The sequence below is a fragment of the Bos indicus genome, chromosome 7 (genome assembly GCF_029378745.1).
Source record: "Bos indicus isolate NIAB-ARS_2022 breed Sahiwal x Tharparkar chromosome 7, NIAB-ARS_B.indTharparkar_mat_pri_1.0, whole genome shotgun sequence".
Classification (NCBI taxonomy): domain Eukaryota; kingdom Metazoa; phylum Chordata; class Mammalia; order Artiodactyla; family Bovidae; genus Bos; species Bos indicus.
The window spans coordinates 76,481,546-76,495,752 of record NC_091766.1 but is presented as its reverse complement, the minus strand read 5'-3'; positions in this window follow the sequence as shown (position 1 = coordinate 76,495,752).

Below are 14,207 nucleotides of genomic sequence, written 5' to 3'. Positions count from 1 at the left end.
TGTTGAGATTTTCTCTTATTAGCTGTGTGATTTTGCACAATTTAAACTCTAAAGCCTTAGTTTCTCTATTAAAAGTATATTCCTAAAATAAGAACCTGATAAAAGCCAAATTTACTTTTTATATAAATTCAAGACAATGCACAACTGTACATACATATTCAAGATTAGGAAATTAAAATTAATTGCAAGATTATCGTGGAATGAATCTAGCTGATAAAGTCTTCTTATATACACTATTAGGAAATACAAGTATCTTCTAGGACTATATAAACTATCAATTCCCATAAAAATTCCCAGAAAGGCAAGTAAAATAGAAAAGGCAAAAGGAAAAGATCTACTACATGTTGCCCATGAGAACTCAGCAACTTTTGTAAGCCTTTTGTACTACCAATAATGCTTATTTTATCACAATAAAAAATGAAAATTTATTTCCCAGAAGGACATTTAAGTACAAGATATTAATTGCATGTTATTTTAGTTATTTTTTTTGCAATATCCTTGGATTATACAGAATGAAATATACTAAAACTTCAAGATTTATTAATAGATAAGTTCAAATTATGGGCTGGTCTATTTTTTCTTTCAAATGCGATGTAAAATCCATTCCACAGGTTCAACTTATTTCCACTAAAAAATATCCAAGCTAGTTTTAATTAAACTATACTGTTTTTCATATGTCAGGTCAATTCCTTTCTAACTTGTTTGAATGGTCACTGTCTGTTTAATAACAGCATTAGAAATGAATAGAGACAGCTTTGTTTCTTGGTATATAATCATTATTAAATTATTTACTACTAAATATAAAGACTAGGCTTCTAATAACATCATTCACCAGTCTAAACCACACAATGCCTTCAACTAATCATCAACTATTTAAATAGCTCCCATTTCTGCATAAATTACTAATGCTAAAATTGAGACATTTGTCATGGATATTATCATACAGAATTTTTACCTAACTTTACTTTTCCTACCTAACTTTTACTCTGCTTATCTTGACAAAACAAACAAAATATATTTTGGTTTCTAGTGGAGTAGTGTGAGTGAGAAAGACTAAGAGAAGCTTCATGTTTCTGGATAAGAAATCTTTATCACAAGTAACTTAAATACATGGGCAAAATTTCATTCAAATCATAGTCCTGCTCCAATCCACTTCCCATTCAGATTATTACACAATTTTAACTTCACCAATCTAAATGTAAAATATTCCAGAACAAGCCAGATCTTTTCACAGCTCCTTGACATTGTTTCAGCACCTTCATCTATACATTAATTCTCTACTGTCAAATAAGAATATATTTCTAAGATTCTAGTGGGTTTTACTTAATTTTACAAATGAGTTTATATTTTATAAATTTAAAGATCAGACACATTATCCTTTTGTGTCATTCAATGCATCTGCCCCCATCTTCTTAGAACTTAATTCTATAATAGACTTTCATTTATTTTTATCACTCATTCACCAATAATAGTCTATATGCTTATGGTATTGGAGAAAGAGTACAGTGTGGTGAGGCACTCCAGCTTCAGTGTCAAACTCAAGTTCAACCACAAGTTCTACTTGGTGAAACTGTTTCTCCTTAGTCATGTTCCTTGATATCTCTACGTCTCAGTTATTTCTTCTGTAAAGTATAACAAATAGAAGGCAAAATTTAGCCATGTTAAAATTGTGTAATAGGTTCCTTAAAAGATTATGAAGAGATGTAAATGAAATAATGGGGACAAAGCACTAGGAAAGTGTCTGGAAAGAATGAGCTTTTAATGTCGTTGCCACTATTACTACAGAGTTGCTGCTATTTCAGCATATCTGGCGTGTTTTACAATACTGTCTTTTCCTACTGCTTTAAATGTGTCAGTGAATCAAAAGTCAGTTCTTGTGTATGTAAGGTTAACAACAATCCAACCTAATATGGAGTGGCCCCCAACATTATAATCAGTTTTTCTTCTTTGTGCCTCTCACAATAGCATTCTCATTTTTGAACTCTCTTTCCTCATGCTGTTTTTCAACTTGTAATTTTTCCCTACCACTTGTTGTTAATGAATTTAAGGAAAAGAAAGGGCATGAATAGAGGAGTCCATGGAGGACACTGTCCTTGGTAAACAATATGGATTCATAGGTTATTCATATGGGATAGAGGAGAATATAACTTAAAGAGATACAGCAAATACTAGAGTTGAAGAAGATACTGCAGAAACCAAATTATAAAATAAAGGTGTTGAGAGCTTAGACAAAGTTCATGGCAATCAAAGTGGAAAAATAAAGAATCTAAGAATCCTTGCTAGTAAAGAATTCATAAAATTAGAGGCTGATTATCTATATAGCTCATTAAAATATGAATACGTTTTAAAATAAGAAATATAAGCATGAAGTACACAAGAGTTAGCAAAAACAACAATCAACTAAGAAACATCTGTGTCCTCTAGATATGCTCATTTTAAAATCTGGGTAATGTGTGTGTAAGTGTGTATATTTATATGTGTATGTCTGTGTTTGTATGTCTGTGTGAGTGTTGACAGGGGAGAAAAAGGAATGTGCCAAATGAACACATTTGTGACACTGCATTAAAAATGCTTCAGAAGAGTAAAGTGAGCTGAACCTGTGTTGCTGGGACTCAATATAGTTTCCAACAACAGTTTATTAGGTATTTACTATGTGCCAGGCACTGGTAAAGACTGCTTATACAACACTAAACAAAATAAAATATGTGACTACCTTCACTGTCCTCTATTTTGCAAGGGGAGGCAACTAGGGAAGGTAAGACAATAAACAAATAATATAAACTTGGTTATAAGTATTCATTATATGTGGATATTATTGTAGATTGACTTTTATAGCAGAGAATGGGGTCTGTGTGTATCTATTGTAAGTGTACTACATAATAACATGTGTATGTTTACAGTAAATTAGCAGTGGTGATCAAATTTAACCTGAAATTCAGACTGTACAACTTTACATTACTATACACTACATACAAGAAAATTAAAGAATAACAATATTGTTTTCAAAATTAGTATTGATGGCAGCATCAACACTCTAAAATGTATTTTTAGATCTCAAGAATAAGATGCAAACTGCAGTCATTATTAAGGGCCAGATATATTATATGTGCCATATATTTATTGCCATATTTAACCTTTAAAACAGCCTTATAAGTTTCATAATATTATTCTTCATATGTGATTATATTCTATGACATTTCATTATGGACAAAACTTTTGAGGTAAATGCCTTATTTTTTTCTGAACAATGAAAAAAAGTGACTATACAAATGAAAGAAATTATTACAATTTTCAGATCATGACATTTTCAACATTAGCTTTTATATAAAATTTATATTTTGACAGTAGATTATTAAAACCCTATGAGAAAAGATGGTGTTGCCAGAAAAGAAGCCCCAGTTACCTCTACTTTCTATACTCATACCTCTCTTTCAGAGCTTTCCAATCATGTATAGACTTGATGGGACGGAGTTAATTCCTACCAACAGAAAAAACACCAAATCCTCCTTCTCCCCAGTACATGGAAGAAACAAACTGCCTCACGCTCAGTTAGACAAACTCTTTCTTGACAAATTTTGAGAGTGATATAATCTTAAGAGTGAAAATTTGAGAACACAACATAAGGACATGAGGTCACATTTACTGGACCAAAAGGCAGCTTCTGGAGGACTAGACTGTATAGGGAATGAGATCTATCCTGCTTCTTTCTGTATTTTCTATTAGTCTCTAAGCTGGGCTCCAACTTTAGGCTAACGATGACTCAGTTCAGTTCAGTTCAGTCGCTCAGTCATGTCCGACTCTTTGCGACTCCATGAATCGCAGCACTCCAGGCCTCCCTGTCCATCACCAACTCCCGGAGTTCACTCAGACTCACGTCCATCGAGTCAGTGATGCCATCCAGCCATCTCATCCTCTGTCGTCCCCTTCTCCTCCTGCCCCCAATCCCTCCCAGCATCAGAGTCTTTTCCAATGAGTCAACTCTTCACATGAGGTGGCCAAAGTACTGGAGTTTCAGCTTTAGCATCATTCCTTCCAAAGAAATCCCAGGGCTGATCTACTTTAGAATGGACTGGTTGGATCTCCTTGCAGTCCAAGGGACTCTCAAGAGTCTTCTCCAACTCCACACTTCAAAAGCATCGATTCTTCAGCACTCAGCCCTCTTCACAGTCCAACTCTCACATCCATACATGACCACAGGAAAAACCATAGCCTTGACTAGACGGACCTTTGTTGGCAAAGTAACGTCTCTGCTTTTGAATATGCTATCTAGGTTGGTCATAACTTTACTTCCAAGGAGTAAGCGTCTTTTAATTTCATGGCTGCAGTCACCATCTGCAGTGATTTTGGAGCCCCCCAAAATAAAGTCTGACAGTTTCTACTGTTTCCCCATCTATTTCCCATGAAGTGATGGGGCCAGATGCCATGATATTCATTGTCTGAATGTTGAGCTTTAGGCAAACTTTTTCACTCTCCAATTTCACTTTCATCAAGAGGCTTTTGAGTTCCTCTTCACTTTCTGCCATAAGGGTGGTATCATCTGCATATCTGAGGTTATTGATATTTCTCCCGGCAATCTTGATTCCAGCTTGTGTTTCTTCCAGTCCAGCGTTTCTCATGATGTACTCTACATATAAGTTAAATAAGCAGGGTGACAATATACAGCCTTGACGAACTCCTTTTCCTATTTGGAACCAGTCTGTTGTTCCATGTCCAGTTCTAACTGTTGCTTCCTGACCTGAATACAGATTTCTCAAGAGGCAGGTCAGTGGTCTGGTATTCCCATCTCTTTCAGAATTTTCCACAGTTTCTTGTGATCCACACAGTCCAAGGCTTTGGCATAGTCAATAAAGCAGAAATAGATGTTTATCTGGAACTCTCTTGCTTTTTCCATGATCCAGCAGATGTTGGCAATTTGATCTCTGGTTCCTCTGCCTTTTCTAAAACCAGCTTGAACATCAGGAAGTTCATGGATCATGTATTGCTGAAGCCTGGCTTGGAGAATTTTGAGCATTATTTTACTAGCGTGTGAGATGAGTGCAATTTTGCGGTAGTTTGAGCATTCTTTGGCATTGCCTTTCTTTGGGATGACTTAATTAGACTAAATTCAACTGGCCCATTATGAAACATAATTAAGGATATATGAGATTAACTGATAATATCATCACAGATTCACCCTTTAAATGGCTACATACTGTATCAACTTTCTATTTATATTTAAGATAAATAATATTTTATTGTGTAAGTACAATCTTCCTCTTAATATTACTTAGGATAAAAATTCCATATGTATTTCCAGGTACTACTGCTATTTGCTATTTGATTGCCATACTCCATTTTGAATTATAGGAACAAATCAGAAAGAAAAAAAAAAAAAAAAACACACCAGAAATCAGGAAAAAGCATTCTTAAAAATGTAAATCATGCACATGTATGACACTGATATTTCTTTTACAACAGCATCCCTAATGTCAGCATTCTTCTCCGGTATGTACTTTTCTTGAGAATATAGAGCAATACAGCTAAGTTACAGTGAAGGGCAGGGAAGCCTGCAATGCTGCTGTCCATGGGGTCTCAAAGAGTAGGACACCGCTTAGCGACTGAACAACAACAACAGATAAGCTACAACCTAAAAAGAATCATCAATCTTCTCAAAACCTCTATTTGGAAACCTAATATATCTGTATTTTAAGTTGCCTTCTAGTATTTTCCTATTACTGTTCCATAGCTCTTTCAAAGCATCTGTTTTACTAATTTTGGCTAGAGTTTGGTTGTTAATTGATTTTTCCCATACTGTTTCAAAATTTTTGCATTTGGGTTCATATTAGACAGAGACTAAGGCCATGTGAGAATCAATATCTAATACATTTCTGAATGTAGTTCACAGTATTTTTATCTTGAATTAAAACAACTTCAAGTGTTCACAGTACCACCTTTAATCAAGTGTAACTATAAACTACAAAGAATTGAAAATGAAATGAGTATAAGACATTTCACACCCCAAGCAGTCAGATGATAATAAATTTCCACCTGTTAACATATTAATAATAGTGTTAAAGAGCACAATGTGCCTGAGGTATTACAAGTCTGTGCAATTTTCCATGTGTCAAGAAATGGTTTGCTTGTTAGCAACTGGTTAGAGTATCAAAGCAGAGTGAATTCCATGGGGAAACTGATTGCGTAATAAGGAAATGGGGGAAACCTTCATTTTCTTGAATCATTTCAAATAACCCGTGAAAAGCACAGGATAATACAGCAAGGACTGGCCTCTGGAGGGTATTAGATGACCTACAGTAATAGATCATTTCCATCCTTAATGTCTGTGATTAATATGTCATAATTTTGAATGGTGTATTCAGGAAGAAGAGAGCCACTGAATACTAATACAAAGAGACAAGCCATAGCACAGAGAAGGGGCGTCCAATACTAGTGACTGAAATAATACGGCTAGGAAGAGCGTATGGAGAGATCTTCTCTTCATAAGAGATTGGTTAAACTATGCTTCTAAGATGATTCTATTTTCTTCTTATGTGTTTTTCTCTGCTTATTAGCTTTAAACATGTTTTAGCACTAAGCTCAAAATGTGACTATAAAAAAATAAAGCAGGTCCAACAGAACATGATATAGTTTACCTACAATTTTTAAAAATAATATTCAATGTTAAAGGTCAAAGAAAAAAATCAAAGTGTAACAATATTACCATTAAGCTCTTTTATTGTTGAAAAGATGAAAATAAATGTTTATGAAATGGAAACATTCTACATTAATGTGAGGAACAAGTATTCCTTTTTGTTTATTTGCTTTTATACATTTATTGATGAATAAACCCTACTTTAAAAAAAATCAAGATGACTTTGTTCAGCATATTGTAAAACATTTGGACTTCTCATAATCTGCCAGCATATTTCCTAGACTATATCACATATTTTTTCCTTCAATGAGATAACCCCAAGAATAATACCAATCCCAACTAGTCCATAACTAAAAATTGCTAATTTATTGGTTGACTGCTCATTGATTATTCATTTGGGCTATTATCTATATCTAATTAATATAAAAGAGAATGTTTAATGTTGAATGGAAAATGGAGCTAGCTATTGAATTTTAGGTAACTTTTTACATTTTATATTCCAAAATAATATGAAAACCATGTAAGATCATGACAGAAATCAAATAATGTAATAAGACAAACTACCACAATAAACAGTAAAGAAATTGTTATTAAAATAATCAAGGTTTCCCTAAAAAAAGAGAGGTGGCCTTAACGACCACTTATTGTGCAGCAAGACTGAACCTATATTTCAAGCAACTATAAACAGTATTCATATAAAGCCAGCTATAGAAAAAAGAATATATACATATATTTCTATATATAAGATTTATATACATATATATATATATGTGTGTGTTTATGTATATATGTGTATAGGTATGTATGTATGTATATCTTCCTTGGTAGCTCAGACTATAATAAATCTGCTTGCAATGTGGGAGATCCAGGTTCAATCCCTGGATTGGAAAGATCCTTGGAAAAGGGAATGGCTACCCACTCCAATATTCTTGACTGGCAGGCTACAGGCCACGGGGTCATAAAGAGTTGGACATGACTGAGTGACTATCACTTTGACTTTTCATATATGTGTGTGTGTGTGTGTGTGTGTGTGTGTGCCTTCTCAAATGGTGTTCTGTGGGATAGGGGTGAATAGCACTATTTGAAGCAAAAACTGTCCCATGTGGAAATATGCATGAGAAGTGCAGCTTGTATTCTTTCTTTTAAAACTGTACAGTGATGTAGGTTACCATATTAAAGGCTCAACTGATTCAACACAGGTCGAAATGAGGTCCTCTTTTTGAAGATGTCTATCAAAAATTTTTCTAACAATATTTCTTTAAACAAATCTGAGGAGCTCAATCTAATCAATTACAGAATTGAAGACGGTTTTTAAGAGTTAGAAAAATTAATAATTTTCCATACGTAAGAGAAAGATCAATAGAAAATAATTTGAGTAAAACAGAGTGTTTGAAATATTTTTGGTCTTTATATTCTTTGAAGAGCCTGTTATTCTTTCCAAAAGTCCAACATAAAATCCTTTAGCTTATCCTACAAGAAGCTTGTACTATATAAACTACTACATCTCCTAAAAAATGTTAGCAAGACACACACATATATATGCATATATATATATCATTGCTTTTTTTTACTTTATTATAAAAAGCTGAAAAGTATTGTCAAAAGATTGCATAGAACATAGATTAAACATATCATTCAAACCATCTGAAACTAAAAGAAAAAAAAGATTCAAATCAATTTCTCTCCTAAAATATTTTTTCCCCAGATAAACAGCCCCTGGCAAAGATAATTTTAAACAATTGCAGTATTTGTAGCTATTGCAAACACATTTGGCCTAAACCAGAGTAATAACCTATAACTGGTGTCTGCAATTTATTCTCTATACCAAACTGAAATGCATTTGAAATGTCACTCAGATCATAATGTTCCCTTCCTATTATATAGAGACTATAATTCAAAGTTGTTGCCATGTCACAAAAAGGCCCTTTTAGTAAACTAGTCCTTGTCTACTTTTTCACTATATATCTTACCATTTCCCCACCTTGCTTTTTAGGATTCACCAACACTGGCCTTATAATTGTTCTCATAATGACTACTTTATGGCTCTTGCCCCCATTGTTCATTCTGCCTGAAAAGTTCTTTTTCTAGACCTTGATATAGTCCATTTCTAGAACAGAATTCAGCTCATATAATTTTCATATCTCAAAGAGAACTTTATTAACCACAATATCTAAATAAGTATACCTGCAGGCAGAGTCATTGTACATAATTTTATTTTATCATAGAGATTATTGCTATCTGAAGTCATCTCATTCTTTTTTCTCCTCTCTCCATCAGAATATAAACTCTGAAAAGAAGTAACTGCTCTGACTTCACAACTTCATCTCTAAAACCTAGAGAAAATCACCTGAACTATAAAATATACTCAATAAATATTTGGGGGATTAGTGGCAATCCTAGTGGCAATGTAGTTTAAATCATCATAAAAATGTAAATTTGATTAAATTTTGACTCCTACAAGGCATATAATTAGACAGCAATCTAAAGTAAAGGTATTTTCATTGATATCATATCCCTAAGGTGTATGCATGCGTGCATGTGTGCCAAGTCGCTTCAGTCGTGTCACACTCTTTGCAACCCTATGGACCACAGCCCGCCAGGACCCTCTGCTCATGGGATTCTCTAGGCAAGAATACTAGAGTTCTTTGGCATGGCTCCTCCAGGAAACCTTTCTGTCCCAGGGATCAAACCCACCTCTCTTAAGTCTCCTGCTTTGACAAGTGGGATCTTTACCACTAGCTCCACCTGGGAAGCCCCTAAGGTGCAAAGTTAACTCAAAAATGTAATTTTACTTTTTGTTTAAATTATGTATGCCTTCCCCTCACAGATGTTCATTTAATTTGATGAACATAATAAAAACTCATACTTCTCTTAATCAATTTTATTTCTAAGATTTGTTTTTTGTTAATGAAATATAATTCAACTAATGAAGCATGTGACTCCTAAGAATTTGCTTTAGAAATCAAACTCTGTATTCTATAAATGTATTAGAACAGATCAGATGGATATATATTAACCATGTATGAACAAATACTAGGCCAACATTCTCCAAGCCAGGCTTCAACAGTATGTGAACTGTGAACTTCCAGATGTTCAAGCTGGATTTAGAAAAGGCAGAGGGACGAGAGATCCAATTGCTAACATCTGCTGGATCATCAAAAAAGCAAGAGAGTTCCAGAAAAACATCTATTTCTGCTTTATTGACTATGCCAAAGCCTTTGACTGTGTGGATCACAATAAACTGTGGAAAATGCTGAAACAGATGGGAATACCAGACCACTGACCTGCCTCTTGAGAAATCTGTATGCGGATCAGGAAGCAACAGTTAGAATTGAACATGGAACAACAGACCAGTTGCAAATAGGGAAAGGAGTATGTCAAGGCTGTATATCGTCACCTTGCTTATTTAACTTATATGCAGAGTACATCATGAGAAATGCTGGGCTGGATGAAGCACAAGCTGGAATCAAGATTGCCGGGAGAAATATCAATAACCTCAGATACACAGATGACACCACCTTTATGGCAAAATGTGAAGAACTAAAGAGCCTCTTGAAAGTGAAAGGGGAGAGTGAAAAAGTTGGCTTAAAACTCAACATTCAGAAAACTAAGATCATGGCATCTGGTCCCATCACTTCTTGGGAAATAGAAGGGGAAACAGTGGAAACAGTGTCAGACTTTATTTTTGGGGGGTCCAAAATCACTGCAGATGGTGACCGCAGCCATGAAATTAAAAGACACTTACTCCTTGGAAGGAAAGTTATGACCAACTTAGACAGCATATTAAAAGGACCTTTGCCAACAAAGGTCCATCTAGTCAAAGCTATGGTTTTTCCAGTGGTCATATATGGATGTGAGAGTTGGACTGTGAAGAAAGCTGAGTGCTGAAGAATTGATGCTTTTGAACTGTGGTATTGGAGAAGGCTCCTGAGAGTCCCTTGGACTGCAAGGCGATCCAACCAGTCCATCCTAAAGGAAATCAGTCCTGAATATTGATTGGAAGGACAGCTGCTGAAGCTGAAACTCCAATACTCTGGCCACCTGATGAGATCTGTCTCATTTGAAAAGATCCTGATGCTGGGAAAGATTGAAGGTGGGAGGAGAAGGGGATGACAGAGGATGAGATGGTTGGAGGTCATCACCCACTCAATGGACATGAGTTTGAGAAAACTCTGGGAGTTGGTGATGGACAGGGAGGCCTGGAGTGCTGCAGTCCATGGGGTCACAAAGAGCTGGACACGACTGATCAACTGAACTGAAATGAACTGAAACAGTAGGCCTGCTTGATTCATAGGAAAATATTAAGTTGTGTCCATGGCAATCTAGCAAACCCTCACCGCATAGGACTGCCAATGATGTATTTTGTATATTTAATATTTTTATAATTTAGAATTACAAAATGATCTCTGAATATAAAATTCTAATTATAAAACAGTTCTATCTTAATCTGGAATAAAGCTATTTCATACCAGTGCCAGCCAATGGAACATTCTGTGTGGTGGAACAGCCTAATTTTCAAAAGAAGGGAGTTGTGAATTGCGTTAGAAATAAACAAAAAGGCCATTAACATGATTCTTGAACATGTTAAAATATTAGATGCCATAAATGAAATTTTTGTTTTGATTTTCAGAATATTATAAGCAAATTACTATAGAAATATCTTTCATTTGATGTTCTTCCTATTGTAGCAAACATGTGTGATTCAAAATAATTATTACCAAATGACATCTAAAGGAAGAAAATAATATTCTGTGAGGGAACTTAGATTTTAGAAAACTCCCTATATTATTTTTTATAGGTGATGGCAATATAATGAATTCCAATAGATTTGTTTATTTCTCCTCAAATAGAAAAAGACTGCACCATGCCATATATGATCTTTTTATGAAACTGGCCATCTGTGAGTGGTAATCATGAAACAGTTTGATGCTATCATCCATTATATTTTTGATAAACTTATAATAAATCAAGTTAATTAGGTTTGACATTCTCTACCACATCTTCAAAAGAAGATGCTCTCATCTAAGAATTGGATATTGATTGTTCTTTAAATACAGACAAATAGCCTGTGTAGCTACTGTAGCCATAGTATATACACTTCTAAAATTCAGGCAAAAATACAACTGTACCTACTGTTTTTCAGCAAAAATGTAATTTTATTAATGTTACACTGATCTATTTTTATGATGGTTTGGGAGATGAAAACATATTGTAAAATGGAATATCAATAAAGTTACTGCCACCATTGTTTTATAAATTATTTTTAAAAATCTAATAGAAATACTATTTTAGAATATTAAGTACAGCTTATTTTCAACATATTCATTTTTAAAACCAAAACACAATTTAGCAGTAAACACTCTATTTGAAAGATAATGTAGTTTCTTAAAATTAAAGAATTCATGCAAATATATATAATTAAGTCTAAATCATACCTCAGTGTCTATCTTTCTTTTCCCCAGATGACACAGATTAAACTCAAGGTATGTTTCCAGAAGGTGCAAATGTGTTTGTCCAAAAAAATTTTCTAAATATGATGTATGAAATCTCAAATCAAAGTAATAATCTTTGAAGTACTTGTATTTTGTATCCCTTTGGTACTTGGTCTTACAGCAGAAGATTATGTATACATACATATAATAAATATGAGTATATATATATATATATATATATGTTTTTAAATTAAGACAATTATTGGCAAAATACCCTTTACACAGTTAATTTATCAAGTAGTCTTTGTGAAATGGAGCTGACTTTATCATTTCTGTCCACCTACGTATTATAACCTTTCCAAACTTATCCCTGAGTCCAAGTTACTTTTTAGACTTTATTTTGTAAAATAATACAATAGAGGAAAGTTTATAAAATATAAATGATTAGCTTAGCACATAATTATAAAGAGATTGGCCATGTAATTATCACAGTAAAGATGCCTGTGGTCCAGAAGTGCCTTACCTTCCCTATTACACCTCTTCCCAATTGAACCTTTAAATCCACTTTCACTTTTATCTTAATTCCTCTTTTTCAGTTTTACTAGCTGGTTATTCATACTTCAAATGTTGTTTAACTGTGTTTTCAACTCTATAGTTTTTTTATGATTCATTTCTATATTGCATGGAACTATAATTAATTAATTCTAACTACAATAGAGTATGCTGTGGATATAATATATAATATTTTATTAAGAAAGTTTGCTAAAGCATTTTAACTTTAATAATATGCTTGTTCAGTTCAGTTCAGTCGCTCAGTCATGTCTGACTCTTTGCCACCCCATGAATCGCAGCACGCCAAACCTCCCCGTCCATCACAAACTCCCGGAGTTCACTCAGACTCACGTCCATCGAGTTGGTGATGCCATCCAGCCATCTCATCCTCTGTCGTCCCCTTCTCCTCCTGCCCCCAATCCCTCCCAGCATCAGAGTCTTTTCCAATGAGTCAACTCTTTGCATGAGGTGGCCAAAGTACTGGAGTTTCAGCTTTAGCATCATTCCTTCCAAAGAAATCCCAGGGCTGATCTCCTTCAGAATGGACTGGTTGGATCTTCTTGCAGTCCAAGGGACTCTCAAGAGTCTTCTCCAACTCCACACTTCAAAAGCATCGATTCTTCAGCGCTCAGCCTTCTTCACAGTCCAACTCTCGCATCCATACATGACCACTGGAAAAACCATAGTCTTGACTAGATGGACCTTTGTTGGCAAAGTAATGTCTCTGCTTTTGAATATGCTATCTAGGTTGGTCATAACTTTTCTTCCAACAATTTCCTAACACATATCCATATTACCCACTTCAATGAAAGCTGGCATCTTCTCTTTAGTTCCTTTAGGTTTTATATCTTTTTCCAGCCTGTTTGCTCTAAGACTTCCAGAATGAAATTAAACAGCATTGGTGATACTGAGAACCCACATCTTGAGCCTGTACTTGAAAGTAAAGATTTTAATGTTCTTTTGGGCGATTAAGTATTTTAAGTTTGGTGTCTTCAGTGGAGTGTTATAAGATACTTTTGTTATTTTTAAAGGATTAAAAAAAGTTCCTTTCTTTTCCTACTTTGCTGTTTTTTTTTTTACTATTATTACAAATAGATTATGAATTTAATATTTTTTTCTTTAGGATAAAACTCTTTAGATAATGAGTTATTTTGTAATGTTGCAAATTATAGTTATTAATTTTTAAAAAGCTTAATGAACCATGACTATCTGAAATAAGCACCAAGTGAGCATAGCTTTTATTTGTTTGTTTATGGATATGTCTTTCTCAATTTACTTAATAGATTTAAATTTGTGACTATGACTAAGATTACCTAACAATAGTGCTTTCTTAACCACTCCTTGTTAGGTTTTAGTGCCAAAGTTTTGCCAGCCTGAAAAAATGCAGAAACAAATATCCTTTTTTTGTTTCTGTTTTTTGGAGTAGTTTATGTAAAATCAGTATTTTAAAAATTTCATGCACATCTGTGAGAAATTGCTAGTGAAGGCAACTGAATTGGAAATTTTTGGCCATTTAATTACTCGTTCAATTTATTTAGTTAAGTATACAATATTCAGATTATCCATTTCTTCTTGTGACCATTTTACTCTACATT